Source organism: Lathamus discolor, chromosome 2 (genome assembly GCF_037157495.1).
Source record: "Lathamus discolor isolate bLatDis1 chromosome 2, bLatDis1.hap1, whole genome shotgun sequence".
Lineage (NCBI taxonomy): Eukaryota > Metazoa > Chordata > Aves > Psittaciformes > Psittacidae > Lathamus > Lathamus discolor.
Genome location: NC_088885.1, coordinates 9,996,365 through 10,014,577, shown reverse-complemented (window position 1 = coordinate 10,014,577; position 18,213 = coordinate 9,996,365). Strand labels below are relative to the sequence as shown.

The following is an 18,213-nucleotide window of genomic DNA, read 5'->3' as shown; positions in this document are numbered from 1 at the left end:
GCTGCTCTTGTCTAATTGTCATTGCTGCCTGCTTGCCCGTATTGGATCACAAGCATCACTGAAGACAGGCATGGATTCTGTCACGGCAAAGCCTTTAGAAATCAACTAAATAATACAGTCTTCATCAAAGTTATCTGATATTAAAGCAATCACAGCTGCATCAGACAACAAAATCTGTGAGAAAGTCATAAGTCACCTTGAGCTCTTAGTTCAGAGCAGGAAGAAATGCCTCCTATGAACATGCTGTTCAGTATTTGTTTTTAGGTGCATTCTCGGACCATCCTGCAGCCAGGGATGGGAAACGAAACTTTATGACTGCTTTCCTAAAACAGCTGAAGAAGGTTTATGAGAAAAGAGTAAAGTTTCCATAAATGAATCAGAACCACATTTTGACAGCAGATAGTAATCCGTCTGCTAGGAGACTGTCTAAATGTCCAAGTCTATGTGTACTTTGAAGATCTGGCTCCTAAGCGATCTGCTTATTCAAAATCCCATTGTGAAAAAGACACAGCCACTTAGAAGTCTATTTCTGTGTCTTTTTAAAATACAGATTTTACTACATTTTTATCTCTTGGATTACAACCAGCAGCTAGTGAGTTGAATTCAGCTTTTATAACATTCACAAATGACTGATGCTCTGATCAGTGGTGTGGCAGCAGACTGCTGCGGTGAGGCTTCTTGGGCACACTCTAGCTTGGGCCTCTAAGAAAGCCACAAAGTTACCTCCCTAGGATGCAAGAATGCCCAGAAAAAAACAAGTGAATATACTAACTTAACAGGGCTGAAGGACCTACCTGTGTGTAAAGGCCTGTCTGTGTCAACAAGTATAACAGTCCAAACGGCCAATTTATACTCATTATGGCTTTGCTCGTGTCAATGTTGCATGCTTATATTAAATCAGGAACAGCTTCACTGAGCTTCCGTAGGACTACTTTACAAAGTTAATCACATATGCAAGTCTTCGCAGACGCACCTAGAGAAACCCACTCCAGCAGAAAGGGCCAATGGGCCATTGGTCATATTTTAAAGACTTAAAAGGGACATAAATGATGCATACATTTTTACACAGGTTGTATACACAGATATACCTTTCAATAGCATTGTTAGTGCTATTTGAAGTATTTATAGAAGTGCTTTGCATTCAGTGGTGAGTTAAAAAAAAGGGATTCTGTGCTTCAACCATCATCTTAAAGGAATACATAGAAACTTTTCTACTGTTTTCCCTGAGGCCCTTCCCATGATAGCTGCACTACTGAGACATGCAGGGATAATTAGTGAACGTTTGTAAAGGACTTTGAAGATGAAAAGCTTTTTCTTTTTTCCTTTTTTTTTTTTTTAATGCTAATCATGCTTATGATTATGGAGGTGGGGTTTCTGACAGCTCCGTTGTTTTGCAGGCTGCACTGAGGTGGTTTGCTGTGAATCCAGTTTGCTGCCGAGTATTCAGTGGTGAGTTTACCTGCTATGCTTTGTCAGTGTACCTGCTGCTGCATTTTGTTATCCTACATCTCTCCCATGGACCGAGACTGCTGAGGGTGCCTGGGCTCAAGTGCTGCATTGCACACCATGAGCAAACAGCACTATGGGCCAAGTGAAAGAACCTCCTTGCTTGTAACAATGAAGTCCACCAGCTTCTCCTTGACTTCAACAAGCAACAGAAACGTAACCTAGCAAGCCAAGAGATGAAGTTTATTGAGCAGCATCTTTGAGACTAGCTCTTACCTACAAAGGCAACCCAAACTGATGTTCTGCTTAGCATAATACATCCTACCCTTGCAAGATTGAAAAGACGTGACAGCAGCTTTGCAAGTTAGACAAAGCCTTCTTTCCATGAAATACAAAATGACAATGTTTAAAGAGCCAAGTGCTGAACAGTCTGCACGAGTGCATCTTATTCATTTAAACACAAGAGCTCAGCATCAACAACAGGCTTTGAATCTAATTCTCAGAGTTTTCTGCTGTTTCAATACGGAAACTTCCCTTCTCTCTCCATTAAACTCATTAGGTCATTCTTTATCTACCACATACGCTTCCGCAGGAACTGAAGCATAGAACAAGGCAAACAGCAGTCTCCATCACACAAGTGAGCATATTTTCATATTCTATAAAATTAGCTAATGTTATTCTGCCAGCATTCTTGATGTGCCTAATTTATTAAGCTTTCATTAAGGTAGACCATTGCAGTACTGGAAAATTCTATAGGTTTATGAAACAGGTTATATTGGTAAAAATATGGTTTGGGGCTTTTACACATTTGAATGCAGTTATAGGTGAGACATGAGGATACCTTGAGAAGATGCAAATAGCAACCGCAAAGACTTCATCTTGGCTAATGCTAGTTACTTGATTGCTTGTTGCTGTATTCACCTGCTTTGCTTCTCCATCCAGTAAAATGCACCTTCCCTATAAAAAGAATCCAGGGCACTATGACAGAAGCTCATCATTAGAGCAAACCGACAGTGTTACTGAGACACTTTGTAGTGAGATAGAGCAATGTGCAGAGTGAGAGTTTTCTAAAGCTGCAAGCTGTCTGCAAAATGAGAAACCAAGGCATTGCCTCAGCAAAGAGCAAATTCACAGCCTCCTTAGCACAACTCGTGTTAAAATATTTATTGTAGAGTAATATGATGTTGGAGGGAAGGCATTTAGATCACATAAATAATTCTCAATAATATAATATAATATAAAATTACCACCTATGTGTAAACAGTCACTCTCTATATTTATGTGTTCAATATAAAGAGTATCCCTCTTTCAAGGCAAAAAACATAGTCAACATAATAGAGGACAAGCCCTAAATTCATAAACTGATGAAAAGCACTGCTGGCTCAGTGGATGTACATCAGCAGGGCTCCAATCTGACCCCACTTGAGTTATACTCACTGGAGAGCTGAAGCAACCCCAGCAACAGGGAATAACTGTAGTGCATGGTGAATACAGGAACCTGCCAGAAGTGTTTCTAGGTGGCTGGAGCAAGGTTTGCCCTCTGGTTTCCATGAGTATTATTAAAATCCTGGCTGGGTGTCACCAGACCAAAGGTCTATATACAACCAGAATATCTTTCCTCTCCCAATGGCTAAAGGTAGGTGCTCAAAGAAACTGAGTGAGAAAGAAGGCATCCATGCTCTCGGGATAATTTGGTTTATAACAAACCTATTTACTCATTTCTCAATAGCCTCTGGGTAATTCTTTGGTGTTTCTTTGTGCGAGAAAGCATACATTTAGGTTGTGGTCATTAAATTAGCTTGGAATAGGTATTAAGAGGATGGCAGTCTTTCCCCCAAGAAAGTTTTCAAAGTGAACATTTCAAATGATAACCACAATACTCAGTAACTCAACACTCGGGATGAAACACCATCTCTGAGGTAATATCTTCTCTATTTAAGCAGCTTATAGGCTTGCAAAAGAGAATATTGCGTCCTGCAAGAAGATATATGCATGTTCTACTTGCATATATATACTTGAACAAACCAGAAGATCCAGCATATCTTTGCAGAAGGCATGCTTGGTACGGGAGTCTTCTTTTCCATGCAAGAGCAAACAGGTTGATTTTCAAGGGACCTAACTGAGCTAGATATCTAAGAAACCTTGCTAAGAAATATGCAGTACACGAAAGAGTCTGCAGCCTGTGTGCAGTTCAGCTACAGAGCTAATGGTGTGAAATTGCACTGACCCTTTGTTAAAGGAGCTGCATAAAAGGCTGCCATCACCTCAGCTGAAGTCTTAAACATGGGCTTAAAAATTTACTTATGTAGGTATTTCCTCCAAACTATCTCTTCCTACAGTATGGACGCTACTATGAATAGACTGAGGAAAAAAAAAGTGACTTAAATTGTTGAAAAATTACTTTTGTCCAAGTTATTTCCTTTCTTGAGTCTTCTTACATTAAGAAGCAAGCCACTTCTTCAGCATGACCCAGTTTGCTGCAACAAGCTGGCCTTGGCCTATGTTGTCCCTAAGCTGTCCCTGGATCTGATGGCAAAGCAACAGACAACACAGCTACCCGAACTCCAGCAACAAAGGGAATTAAAAAGTCTAACACCTTAGTCATCCTCTCCATTTCTGTTCTAAATGTATTTATTTTCAGAGGGAAAATGTGATGTTTGCAACAGAGACAGATTCAGGGTATTGTATTCTACGTTTCCTTTAATTATTGCCTCCAGTCTAAAACAAATTTTCCCAAGCTATTAAAAACAAGCACTATCTGTCTTTCTTTCTCTGATTATGCACTCTAAATATCTTTTAATGACACTTCATCTATAGCTGGATGTCCTCCACATGGTGACCTCCATACAGTGCCACCAACATGGACATCCACTTACCCACCTAGAACTCCATCTGTATAAAGCCTCACTGAACAGCATTCTTCGGTGACCAAGACACCAGATCCCTAAGTGCAAATGTCTAGACCCTGTATCTAAGCCTAATATGTCAGGACAAAAACAAATAGCTGGGCATGTTCTACACAGGATGCCATCCAGAACGGTGCCTCCAAAATGGATATCCTCACTTACTTACCCACCTAAATCTCCATCTCTGTAAAGCCTCACTGGACACCACTCTCCAGTAACTGAGACACCAGCTCCCTAAGCGTGAATGTCCAGACACCACACAGACCAAATTTCTCATCCTCATTGCCTGCTGGCAGCAGAGGCCAAAGGCAATCAGGATCTCTTCAGGTCTACAAGGAGTGATTTGTCTGCTGAGGAAGGGCTTGATCTTTTAAGACACCCTCAGCTCTACCAATTGTAAGGCACGGGGTCCATAAATTCAGAGTCAGCTTCCGTCCATACAGAATGCAGGAGCAGCGAAGTGAAACAGAATCCATGTCCTGGACAATAAAACCCACCTTAACACAGCTGAAGACAATGGTCTGCAAAAGCTGCCTGTGATACTCAAACCTGTCATCACCTCCAGCAACCCCTATGGGAAGCAAACTCAACAGCCTTCACTGCCAGAAAATACTAAGCTCCTGCTGAAGAAAACAGCTTTTTCCAAGTACCTGGAAGTGGCTGCCTGAACTTAGGCATCTCTTCATGAAGTGCAGTGATAGGACAAGGGCTAAAGTGTTTAAACTGCATCAGGAGACCTTCAGGTTTGATATTAGGAAGAAGTTCTTTACTGTGAGGGACACTGAAACAGGTTGCCCAAGGAAGCTGTGAATGCTGCATCCCTGGCAGTGCTCAAGGCCCGGTTGAACAGAGCCTTGGGCAACATGATCTACAGTGAGGCATCCTGGCAGGAGGCTGGAAGTAGGTGATGTTAAGGTCCGCTCCAACCCAAACCATTCTGTGATGCCATGATTTTAAGTTTAACCAGCCATTTGCATTAAGAGTTCCACGGAGGCACTGCAGTTATAAATCAGGATTTTAAAAAGGCTGCTCATTAGATCCGAAACATTAAACAATCCCAAGTAATCAGTGTTTTAGTTCATGGTGTTTTGATTGTTTCTAGATGATGCTAAGGGCACCTGGGGTACCCGCCCTGCCCTCATGACAGTCTCCCTGGACACTAGAAATCCATTCAAGTTTCTCACATCAGGTAGGTGCACACAGAAGGTGAGAGCCATGGGTGGGTGATGCTCTTCAGATAAAGCAGCGCACTCTACTCCTGCAGCGGCGTGCCTGCTCTCAATTACCCCTGCAGCCAGCCTGCCATGAACTCAGGAGCCTCAACACAGCAAACAACCGCTTCTGCTTCTGAACAGCTTTGGCTGCAGTCTTCAGGCAAACCAGCTCCTGTCACAGTTAACTCCTAAGGGAATCTGCAACAACTGGGAACTGACAGATCACAGGGGATCCGAACAGTGGGTGCCTTCATCTCACACCCTGGGGGTGATGCGAATTCTGGTTCCCTAATCTCGGGCACTGTGCAATGTCCCGGTTAAAGGCAAGGCTTTCTGGGGAGTTGGTCACTTGTATCTAAACTGCATGTGCCCAAGCAGAGCACACCTAGGTGAGAAGCAGCCTCCAGAGCACACACCAACCAGGTTCCTGCAGCACTGTCCATGCACACCCTCCAGACCTAATGCCATGCCCGAGAGGAAGGAGCCTGTGAACATACACCCCCCCACCTCTGTACAAGAGGTGTTACAGACATGGCCAAACTCACCTGCTGAAATCTGACAGCAGTGGTGCCCCACAAGAGCTGAGGAATCCTTCCTGAGCTCGGTGGAACACCGACACAGCAGCTGAGGGATGGCCAGCCCAGCCAAGTGGCACTGGGACAGAACTGACGCAGTGCTGAGGATCACTGTATTTCTCTCACAGGCATCACCTATGCACAGTGAGCTCTGAAACAGTGCCACCACCATGGCAATCCCCCATCACTTTGCCAACCAAAGCTCCATCTGTGCACTGTCTTGGACATCCTGGAGCACAGCTCACAAAGTGCAAGGGTCCGACCCCCGCTGCACAGTCAAGGAAACAGGACAAAAAGCTGGCATTGGACGTTACTCACACAAAGTGGGTCCTGCAATGAAGCCACCAACATGGCAATCCACTCTCACTATGCAACCTAAAACTCCATCTGAATACTGCTTCTCTGCTACCCACCATTGGGTATCCTGGAGCACAGATGCGACACCGGGGTGAACACTGTTGATCTTGCTGTATTGAAGAATCACTTGTCTCTCTTCAACCCTTCCCCTCTTACAGACAAAGCAGGTGTCCTGGGTTCAGCAGCAGCATTTTTCTCCTTCTTAGGAGCTAGTGCAGTGCTGTGCTTTGATCTTTTGGCCTGGGAACAGTGCTGATAACGCCGATGTTTTCAGTTGCTGCTCAAATGTTTGGTCTGGCCAAGAACTTTCTGAGCCTCATGCTCTGCCAGGGAGGAGGGAAGCCAGGAGGAAGCAGAGACAGGACACCTGACCCAAACTGACCAAAGAGGTATTCCGTACCACAGCACGGCATGCCCAGGATGTAACAGAGAGTGACCCCAGAAAGGCAGGGATGGCAGGGTTGGAGGAGGCATCGGTCGGTGCTCGGCTGGGGGGAGTGGGGCGAGTTATTGGTCAACTGGTGTTGAGGTGTTGTATTCTTTCCTCTTGTTATTTCCTTTAGCATTATTATTATTGGTGGTAGCAGCAGTGATTTGTGTTACACCTTAGTTACTGAACTGTTCTTATCTCAACCTGTGGGAGTTGCTTTCTTTTCGATTCTCCTCTCCATCCCTGTGGGTGTAGGGGGAAGGCAAGAAGGGGGGAGTGAGAGACCGACTGCATAATTTATTCCTGACTTTTGTTTAAACCACAACAGTAGGCAACAGCCCATTGCTCACCCTGCCTCTTTTATCCCAGCTGCTGGTTTGCCCCACCCCTGCCCCAGGGCGTTGAGGGAGGGGTTGTGGGCTGCCTGGGGTATATAAGGCCCAGTGTCTTGGGGGGAGCTCATTCAGCTTTTGAGCTTCAGCAGGGTTAGTTCTTTGCTATTTGTCTTTTGTAGTTTTTGGTTCTTCTGGTGTTTTGTGGTGTTGTTTTTTGCTGTTTACTGGAATGCAGTCAGCTGAGTGTATTGCTTCAGGAAATAGCAAGATTTACTTGTGTATGTATTAATAGTTATTTCTATAAGGCTTTCTTTTGTAAGGTATTATATTTATAGGGGATGTTTAGGATTCCTAAGGTTGCTCTTTGATATGCTATATATTTTTTATTATTGGGCACTGAATATTTTCTTTACTGAAGTCAGAGTTTGAGGTTACCTTTTACTGTTTCTTGTTCTGTATTGGATTGTGTAGCTGAACTATCTTTTCTGCTGAGAGGACCAAAGTAAAGCAGTGACAAAAAAGTAGAGCTGGAAGTCTTTCTTTACATGTCAGGTCCTTGGTGAGGGTAGAAGCATGCTTGGGTCTGATTACCTATCACCTACACACTTAATCTCATCAGTAGTTCTACCACAGTGGCAATCCATCCATGCTTTGCTTCCTAAAACTCTGTCTCTCTACTACTCCTCCATAAAACACTGTTGGTCTCCTGGAGCAGAGCTTTCAGAGTGCAGACATCCAGTCCCTGCTCCTATGCCTGATGTGCCAGTACAGAAAGCTGCTGCTGCTTAGCCCTTACACATGGACACCTCTGGAACAGTGCTATCAACAAGGCAGCTCAGCCTTGTTTTATCCACACCAGCCCCTAAAGCCCCATTAGTATATCCCCCTTGTGTTGATGCTCCTGAGCATCCTGAAGCACACCACACAGAGGGCAAAGGTCCAGCCCCTGCTCCCACAGCTGAGGAGGCAGAACAGAAAGCTGGTGCTGGGCATCACCTACGCAGGCTGTGCTGCACAGTGGTGACACCAACATGGCAATGAGACCTTGCTGAGCCACCTAATGCTCTGCCTGTAAACTGCTTCTGTTGAGTGCTCTCCAGTGCCCTGGAGCAAAGCTCACAGAGAGCAAGCATCCAGCCCCTGATCGCAGGCCTGAGCTACCAGGACAGAAATGTGCAGCTGGGCAACACGGTGCCACCAGCATGGATATGTGCGCCCTTCCCTTGTTACCTAAAGCTCCATCTCGGTGCTGCTCCTCCGTTGAGCGAACTTGAGCATCCTGGAGCACAACTGGTACAGTGCAAACGTCAGCTCCTGCTCAAACACGCGAGGTGCCAGTACAAGAAGCTGGTGCGGGGCATTCACGCTCTGTGCCCCGTGCTCCAGGGTGCCGAGGAGCGGACACCGGAGGGGCAGTTCACAGATGGAGGCTTAGGTGGCAAAGCAAGGTCTTGAGATCAGAGGAAGATTCAGGCTGTGTCCTTGTCAAGCCCTGCTCTGGGTCTTTTCCAAGCTCTCCATCTCTCCCCTTGGAGCTTTTCTGGCATGACTTCAGTGGTTTGTGCCCCCGTTTCCCTACCTGTACACCAGGAACAATGGCCATTTCCCTGCTTCTCTGGGTGTTCCAATTTACTATTTTTATTTAGCCCCCCTCTATGTTTCTTTGGAAGGCAGCTACCACCAGCGAATACGAAATTGTCCTTTTCAGTCTCAGGTTTAAGTCAGCTACACAGGCATCAGCCATTCTGTGCTGCAGCAAAAGGAGTGTGCCAGTGACAGCAGTCCCCCACAGGTAGATAGAAAAGGGAAAATAGGGGGAAACAGAAAAGTCTAAAGCCACTTTTCAGGGTTCCAGCATATTCTCCAAAATGTTTGCATCTTTTTGGCACTCCCTAACGTTCTGAGGAGCTTTGATGGTGCTGCATTGTACTAGCAATAGGCTTAGACCACTCTAGCATTGCTTTTGCTGGTCTAATGTTGTCAATTCTTGTTTGCTTTTCCTCAGCCTGGTTGCTGCTCTTGTCTGCATGTGATCATCCAGAGCAAGCCCAGAGGAAATCCATGGAAGACTGCTGCAATACCTTCCATCCTCTCCCCATGTACCAAAACGTGATCATCCAACAGTGAGTAATATTTGTATGCTTTTCTACATCATACATGACCTGTAAAACTGCTTTATTCCATGTAGGTTGCCATCATGTATTACCCAGAAGCAACTGAGAAATTTTGGGTTAGGTTTGTATATACGTGTTGATGAGAAATCTGAAGCATGCTTTTCTATGTTTGTTTCAGGCTCAGATAGAGCTGGAAAAGATGTTGCTCCTTATGCTTCTGCTGAAGTCTGTTTAGAAGAGATCCCAAGCAAGGATGGCTCTGTCTAAATAACAAATGTTATTAGTCTGGGACCATTTTATTCACTGGAAAGGCTTCTAAAGAAATGTGTCAGCATATTGGGAATCTGATGGGAGGTGTAAAGGCCTTTGCTGATGTTTATTGGGACTTGAATGCTTGTGGTGGAAGGAAAACAAGAAAGGAGTAGCCATGTAATTGCATGAGCTGGAGAAAGTGAGATAGGTGCTTAGTGACTTTGAATTCTTAATGTTTGTTCTGAAGGAAGTTTCATTGCTCTCAGATGGGCTTTCAGGTGTTTCTGTTAGCCTGGGAAAAGTATTTCTAAATACTGAAGGGGCTGGTAACACTGTGATTTGAAGTGTGGCACCTCTCTACCCTCCCTTTCCTAGCAGTTAATCTGTTTGTTCTGGTTAAGCTTGGTACTGGGATTTGCAAGTGATGCCCAGAAATGTCTGGTCTGCCTCGCAATGACTACACTATAACCTGGAAATGTGGAGGAGTGGCCACTGCAGGTTGTAAGGCTTGCATTGGCAAGACACGTTTTGTCCTGGTCAGTTGGCAGCTGAGTTGGGAGGAGGCAAATGGACGGAGTGATTACTCACGAGCAAGGGCTGGTAACATCTCCTATTCAAGATGTTTCAAACAAGCTGAGAAATGGGTTTTTGGTGGCAGATTGTTGTGTTGCTTTGGGTTTGATGCTGTATTTTTTGAGGCTTCCTCTACTATAGTTCAAGCAGTTTGTGTAATGCTCTCTCCACAGAACACATGGTATAATGAAACATGAAGGATTATGCTCTTTCCTAAACTGTTTAAATGACTTTCTTATCATTGGTTTTTACTGAGCATGTCAGGATTGGAGACATACCACGAGGGAGAAGTAGAATGTATTAGGAAGGAATATACCTCTTTGGGTTAGTCAAGCTGTGAGATTAAAGATGACAAAGTGTCACCTCACTAACTAGCATCCAGGATGCTGCTTAACTGCAATCTGAGCTGTTCTTTACTCATTTAGTTTGCTCTGTGGCTTCGCATTTGTAGCACAAAGTGGTGTTTTGCATACAAATTCTCCATTTTTGTGTGAGAGTTTCTTATTGGGGTGTTATAAATCCCAGCACTTGATTTCTTTTCAATAGTCTCTGAGTGTGGCATGTGTAAAACAGCATTAAAGGGCTATGGTAGCCAGCTCCCACTGACTGACCATTTAGGGAGCTCTGGTCCTCTAAATTCAGCCTTCTTGTGTGCTCTGTTGAATGCAGGGGCAGTACGCAGATGGTGTTTTAAGTGGCAGACAAGGGTGCATTGCCATTTTGGTGGCATCAGTCTGGACGTCTGCATGTGTAGGTGATGATCAGCAATAGCTTCTGTCTTGGCACTATGGACTTGGGAACAGTGGCTGGACGTTTGCACTCTGTAGCTATACCCTAGGACACCGGAGAGCATGGAGCAGAAGGGAAGTACACAGAAGGTTTAAGATAGCAAAAGAAGGGCGGATTGCCATGTTGGTGTCACCACTCCAAAGGTCTTTATGTGTAGGTGCTGCCCAGTACCAGCTTTCTGTCCTGGCATGTCAAGTCTGGGAGCAGGTTCTGGACATTTGCACTCTGGAGCTGTGCTCCAGGATTCCCAAGTGCATTCAGCAGGGGGGCAGTACACAGATGGTGTTTTAGGTGGCAAACGGGTGCATCGACATGTTAGTGGTACCACTCAGGAGGTTTCCCTGTGTCAGTCATGACCAGCACCAGCTTTCTGTCCTGGCTCTTTGGCTGTGGGAGCAGGGGCTGGAAGTTTGCACTCTGTGAGCCATGTTCCAGGACGCCAAAGTGCACTGAGCAGAGGGGAAGTACACAGGTAGAGTTTTAGGTGGCAAGGCAAGGATGGATTACCATGTTGGTGGCACCGTTGTGGCGGTCTTCATGTGTAGGTGATGCTCAGCACCAGCGTTCTATCCCGGCACTATGGGCTTGGGAATAAAGGCTGGATGTTTGCACTCTGAAATTGTGTTCCTGCAAAAACAAGAGCACTCAGCAGAGTGACAGTACGAAGATTGTGTGGAGACAAAGCAAGGGCTCATTGCCATGTTAGGAGCACCGTTCCAGAGGTGTCCCTGTGTAGGTGATGCTCAGCGGCAGCTTTCTGTCCTGACACTATGGGCTTCAGAAGAGAGGCTGGACATTTGCAGTCTGGAGCCGTGCTCCAGGACACCCAAGTGCACTGAGCAGAGGGGAAGTACGCAGATGGATTTTTAGGTGGCAAGGCGAGGGTGGATTGCCATGATGTTTGCGCAGTTGCGGAGCTCACCGTGTGGAGGTGTTGCCCAGCACCAGCTTTCTGAGGAGAGCAGCAGAGCAAGCCCCAGTCCTCTCCTTCCTCTCCCAGTGCTGTAGTTGATGCTTGAGGTGGGATTTGCTAGATGACCACTACCCTGATTTCCTGACAATCACAGAGCAGAAATGAGCTGGTGATATATTGTTAGGGCCAGAAAACCAGAAATCAGTCTCAAGAAATGCTAACAGGGTCACTTCTGTAAGCTGAGACAGCTCACCTGCTTGAGCAGAGCTAATACTGCTGAGACTGCCACTGTTAGATGGCTGTTATCAGCCTCATTTTTCATACAGATCAGTTGAGGCCCAGGGAGAAAACAAACACGGGGAGCTAAAATACAGCCACCTATCTTGATGCTGAGCCCTGGGCTTCTGCTGTTTTGACTGGGATGCCTCTTTGAGGTGATGGCTGAAGGTACCTCCTTTCTCCTTGCCCTGTGTCCAGGCTCTAATGGCCTGTGATCACTGGCACTTGAGGTTTTGTGCCTTCAGTGGAGTCCGCATGTGGTTTGCCCATAGTGTTTTAGCAGAGTTACATCCTCCTATAGGTCTAATGCCACATTTTGGCTTTAACTGTGGACTCCTTCAGCCTTATGGGACATTTACTTTTGAAGTTACTACAAGTTATTTCCCCTATTAATGGCAATTTCCATTGTTGTGCCATTTCTGTAGATGTGCAAGGCTGGGTGACGGCTTGAGGCAGATCGGTGTGCTGGGATAGCCTGGAGGATGTGCTCTCTCTTGTGCTCTAGCACAGGAAGAGCTGTGGGAAACCTGAAGAAATCTGGGACTAGAGCTTGGAGGAAAATTTCCTTCCCAGCAGAAAAAGGCCACTTTTGTCAAGAGACCCTGATGTGTGAAACACCAGTGCAGTGCTAGAAAAAGAGGGGGAAAGCATATGGAAGCAAAACCTCCAGAATTATTACCCCCCCCCCTTCCTTCTGCATATTAACCAGCAAAATGGGAATCTATAGAATTGTGAGCATATGGGGTGAAAAATAATAAAGAGTGAATAAAGTAAAATTATTTTCTGTCTGGGCAGCTGTGTTTTTGGTGTTGGTTTCATTTGTGGATGTCAGAATTGGGCTGGGGGGATGTAACATAGCATCTGGACTGGTGTAATGACAGTAAAACAGGCAAAGACGGACCAATCAGATGGAATTAATTGCAGCACCATAGGCTGGATGTGGAAACAACACCATATTCAAGAGTGTAAATGAGAAAGTGGTGGCACTGCCTGATCTCCCAGTCCATGCAACCTCAAATCAACCCCTTTGTGTTAAGGAAGCCTCAAATTACCCCTCACTCACCATACCCCATGTGTGAACCCATTACAGTCCCCTCAAACTGGAGCAGATCTGGTTGGGGTGGTGACAGGGCATGGAGCAACTCATAGAGCAATCTCCTAGGTAGAGATGAGCACTAGACATGGAGTACTCCTAGCAGATGCAGCTGAACTTTGTGCTTCACTTGTAGCTTGACTTTGGGAGATGGTTTATGGGTCAGCGAAGCGTGCTGTCCGGTGAGGCTTTAGGCAGATGAAGTTTTAGGTGGGTAAGGAAATGAAGATATCCATGCTGGTGGCACTGTTCTGAAGGGCACCATGTGTAGAACATGCCCAGCTCCTGGTTTCTGTCCTAACACATTAGGATTAGGAGCAGAGTCTGGACATTTGCACTTACAGACCTGGTTATGGGGTGTCTCAGAGCGCTGCCCAGATGGAGGCTTACATGGCTAAGCAAGGGTGGATTGCCATGTTGGTGGCACTCTTGCAGAGGGCACCATGTGTAGGTGATGACCAACACCAGCTCTCTTTCCTGGCACCTTAGGCTTGGCATCAGGACCTAGAAGTTCTCACTTACGGAGATGGTTTGTGGGTCAGTGGAGAGTGGTGTCCAGTGAGGCTTTACACAGGTGGAGATTTAGGTGGGTAAGGAAGTGAGGATATCCATGTTGGTGGCACCTTTTTGGAGGGCACTCTATGTAGAATGTGCCCACCTATTTGTTTCTGTTCTAACACATTAGACTTAGGAACAGGGTTTGGACATTCCTGCTTAGGGAGCTATTTGTGGGTGAGCAGAGGGTGCTGTCCTCTGAGGCTTTACACAGGTGGAGTTTTAGGTGGGTAAGGAAGTGAGGATATCCATGTTGGTGGCACCTTTCTTTAGGGCACCCTATGTAGGACATTCCCAGCTATTTGTTTCTGTTCTAACACATTAGGCTTAGGAACAGGGTTTGGATGTTTGCTCTTAGGGAGCTCTTTGTGGGTGAGCAGAGAGTGCTGTCCACTGAGGCTCTACACAGGTGGAGTTTTAGGTGGGTAAGGAAGTGAGGATATCCATGTTGGTGGCACCTTTCTTTAGGGCACCCTATGTAGAACATTCCCAGCTATTTGTTTCTGTCCTAATTCTGCTGACCCTAACGTCCACATTAGGCTTAGCATCAGGATCTGGATGTTTGCACTTAGGGACCTGATTTGTGGGTCAGCGGACAGTGGTGTTCGGTGAGGCTTTACACAGAAGGAGATTTAGGTGGGTACGTAAGAGAAGATACCCATGTTCGTGGCACTGTTGTGTATGGCACCATGTATATGACATGCCCAGCTCCTGCTTTCTGTCCTAATACATTAAGCTTAGGAGCAGGGTTTGGACGTTCGCATTTACAGAGTTAGTGTCTTGGTCAGCGGAGAGTGTTGTTCAGTGAGGCTTTACAAAGATGGAGTTTTAGGGGCGTAAATAAGTGAGGATATTGATGTTGGTGGAGCTGTTTCAGAGGGCACCATGTGTAGGACATTCCCAGCTCTTGGCTTCTGTCCCAACACATTAGACTTAGGAGCAGCATCTGGATATTCGCACCATTGAGTTGGTGTCTCAGTCACTGGAGAGTGGTGTCCAGTGAGGGTTTACACAGATGGAGTTTTAGGTGTGTAGAAAGTGAGGGATATCCATGTCGCTGGCACCATTCCAGAGGGCACCCTGTGTAGAATGTGCCTGACTATTTGCTTCTGTCCTAACACATTAAGTTTAGGAGCAGGGTCTATACATTTGCACTTACTGACCTGGTTTTTTGGTCATCTGAGAGCACTGCCCTGCAAGGTTGCACACAGATAGAGGTTTGTGTGGCCATATAAGGCTGGGTGGCCATGTTGGTACACTGTTATGGAGGGCATCATGTGTAGGTGATGCCCAGCACCTGCTTTCTATCCTGACACCTTTGACTTAGCATCAGGAACTGGATGTTCGCGCTTTAGGGAGCTGGTTTGGGGGTCAGGCTGAAAGTGCCCAGTGAGGCTTTATGTAGATGCAGTTTTACGTGTGTAAGGAAGTGAGTATATCCATGTTGGTGGCACTATTGCAGAGGGCACCATGTATAGAACATGCCCAGCTCCTGGTTTCTGTTGTAACAGATCAGGCTTAGGAGCAGGATCTGGATATTTGCACTTATGAAGCTGGTTTATGGGGCATCTGAGAGTGCTGCCTGCCTGATTGTAAAGAGATGGAGGTTTACATGGCTAAGCAAGGGTGGATTGCCATGTTGGTGGCACTCTTTGCAGAGGGCACCATGTGTAGGGCGATGACCAACACCAGCTCTCTTTCCTGGCACCTTAGGCTTGGCATCAGGACCTAGAAGTTCTCACTTACGGAGATGTTTGTGGGTCAGTGGCGAGTGCTGTGCAGTGAGGCTTTACACAGATGGAGTTTTAGGTGGGTAAGGAAGTGAGGATATCCATGTTGGTGGCACCATTCCAGGGGGCACCCTGTGTGAAATGTCCTCAGCTATTTGTTTCTGTCCTAACACATTAGGCTTAGGAGCAGGATTTGGACATTCACACTTAGGGACCTGGTTTGTGGGTCAGTGGAGAGTGGTGTCCAGTGAGGCTGTACAGATGGACATTTAGGTGGGTATGTAAGAGAGGATATCCATATTGGTGGTACTATTATGTATGGCATCATGTGTAAGACATTCCTAGCTCCTACTTTCTGTCCTAACACATTAGATTTAGGAGCAGGGTTTAGACATTCGCACTTTGGAAGCTTGAGTCTCAGTCACTGAAGAATTCTGTCCAGTGAGGCTTTACACAGAAGGAGGTTTAGGTGGGTAATTAATTGAGGATATCCATGTTGGTGGCACCGTTCTGGAGGATCAACCTGTGTAGAACATGCCCAGCTATTTGTTTCTGTCCTAGCACATTAGGTTTAGGATCAGGGTCTGGATGTTTTCACTAGTGGAACTGGTTTGTGGGGCATCTGAGAATGCTGCCCTGTGCAGTCATACATACATGGCTAAGCAAGGGTGTGGATGTGGATGTTCATGTTGGTGGCACTATTAGGGAGGGCACTCTGTGTGGGTGATGCCCAGCAGCAGCTTTCTGTGCTGACACCTTAGCCTTAGCATAAGGATCTGTATATTTGCTTTTAGGAAGCTGGTGCCAAGGTTGATGAAGAGTGGTGTCCAGTGAGGTTTTACACAAATGGAGATTTAGGTGGATAACTGAGTATATCCATGTTGGTGGCACTGTTGCAGAGGACCCCATGTGTTGGACATGTCCAGCTCCTGCTTTCTGTCTTTACACTTTAGGCTTAGGATCAGGGTCTGCATGTTTGCACTTTAGCAGCTGGAGTCTTCATCTGTGGAGAGTGCTGTTCAATGAGGCTTTACAGAGATTTAGTTTTAGGTGGGTAAGTTAGTGAGGATATCGATGTTGGTGGTGCTGTTTCATAGGGCACCATGTGTAGGACAAGCACAGCTCCTGGTTTCTGTCCTAACACAGAAGGTTTAGGAGCAGAATCTGAATGTTCGCACTTAGGAACCTGCTTCATGGGGTGTCTGAGGGTGCTGCCTTGAGCATTTGTACACAGATGGATGTTTAGGCGGCTAAGCAAGGGTGGATTGCCATGGTGGTGTCACTGTTGCGGAGGACACCATGTGTAGGTGATGCCCAGCACCCGCTTTCTGTCCTGGCACCTTTGGCTTAGGATCAGGGTCTGGACATTCACGCTTAGAGAGCTGGTTTGTGGGTCAGCGGAGAGAGCTGGGGCGTGGTTGGACTTGCTTATCTTAAAGGTCTTCTCCAGCCTGGTTGATCCCATGGTTCTATGATTGTACTGCAGTTATTGCACTGTTCTTACCTCAGCCTGTGGGTATTACATTTCTATGATTCTCATTCCCATCCTAGTGGCAGAGTTTCAGTGTTTTAAGGAGGACACTGGGTGGGATCCAAGGTGATCAAGGGGCTTCTGTAGAGGAAGAGTGGGTTCAAGACATTGTGCTAGGTCTAAGTGGGTTGTTTCTCTCAGAGACAATAGCGGTGGCTGGTAGGTTTGATGTGGGCGGTGTAGATCATGCAGAGAGATGGGTTAGGGGCTGGAGAATTGTGTCAGGGCTTGTCTTGGTGGGATGCGAAGAGTCTGGAGGGGCAAATGTTTGCGACTTGGCTGGTGGGAAGGGCAGGGGGCACAGCATGTTGCACTCTAAGGATTGTCATGTGTCTCTGAACCCTGCAGGTTAGCCCATGGGCAGATCAAGAGCAAGGGCCACCTGTCCACACTGACCTTCTTCAATGTCTCAGAGGATTATGACAACTACATGTGTGGCCACGAACAAGCTGGACAACACCAATGCCAGCATCATCCTGTATAGTAGGTGCCCTGGCTTTTTTTGCAGCAAAGTGTAGTGAGGAGTATGAAGAAGAGGAGGAGGAAGAAGAAGAGGAGGATGAAAAGGAGGAGTATGGCTGGCCAGCGATGGAAGGGAGTGGGTTTTATTTAGCAATGCCAAACTGTTGAGGTGCCAAATGCCATGAGCTCTGAGTAGTGAGGATACATCAGAGGATGATGAGGAGATCTGCATTGGCCCATGCATGAGGGCACTGCTTGGTGGTGGTCACAGTGGGTGTTTATGGATGAACAGTGGACGGTGAAGAGACAGGACATCTTTGGAACACAGGCCAGAGGAGAGGGCCCCAGCAGGTAAGGACACACTCTGGGGATGCAGTGAAAGGTATTTGCAGGTTGTCCTACTGGCAGGGATACAGGCAGTTGTTAAGGGGTGCAGGCAGTGGCAGGTTGGGAAGTATAGGTGTCAAGTAGTGTAGGTGTCAAGCTGGGTATCATAGGTGTTAGGATGGGTAGTATAGGTGGCAATTTGGATAGCGTAGGTGTCAGGTTGGAAAGCATAGGTGTTAGGTTGTATAACAAAGGTGTTAGGGTGGGTACTGTCAGTGTCACTTTGGGTATTATAGGTGTTAGGTTGGGTATCATAGGTGGCACTTTGGGTA

The 18,213-nt window shown here is 46.3% G+C and overlaps 1 long non-coding RNA gene across 1 annotated transcript; it reads left to right on the top strand.

The window, feature by feature from the left end:
• Window positions 1–9,274: 9,274 nt before the first annotated feature.
• On the top strand, window positions 9,275–12,977 carry LOC136009111 (uncharacterized). The gene is made up of 2 exons (XR_010610339.1): window positions 9,275–9,386; window positions 12,609–12,977. It is a non-coding gene; the product is annotated as an uncharacterized LOC136009111 (long non-coding RNA).
• Window positions 12,978–18,213: the final 5,236 nt, after the last annotated feature.